The following is a 341-nucleotide window of genomic DNA, read 5'->3' on the forward strand; positions in this document are numbered from 1 at the left end:
AGAGACCCGGGGAGGAAGGCCTGGGAGGGGGAGGGGCAGCCTTGGCCCCCGGCTCTGCTCCAGCTCCGGAGGACTCGCAGCCCAGTTTCTTCCCAAGTCCCGCCCCTGGCCTCGGGCGCCGCGGCGGCGGCTGCTCTCCTCTTTGTAACCGAGGAGTCAAGAAATGTGAGAAACGTGCCCTGTGTTACTTATTTGGGAGCCGAAAATTTATGCCCAGCTGAAAGCGCCCGGGGAAATATTACATCAGATGAAATGACAATGATTAAAATCAGCTTCTCCCCCGCCCCCTCCTGAGCCCGGAGGAGGCCCGGGCGCCGCGTGGCTGGCCGGCGGGGGGCGGG

This window comes from Pteropus alecto, unplaced genomic scaffold, assembly GCF_000325575.1.
Source record: "Pteropus alecto unplaced genomic scaffold, ASM32557v1 scaffold7, whole genome shotgun sequence".
NCBI lineage: Eukaryota > Metazoa > Chordata > Mammalia > Chiroptera > Pteropodidae > Pteropus > Pteropus alecto.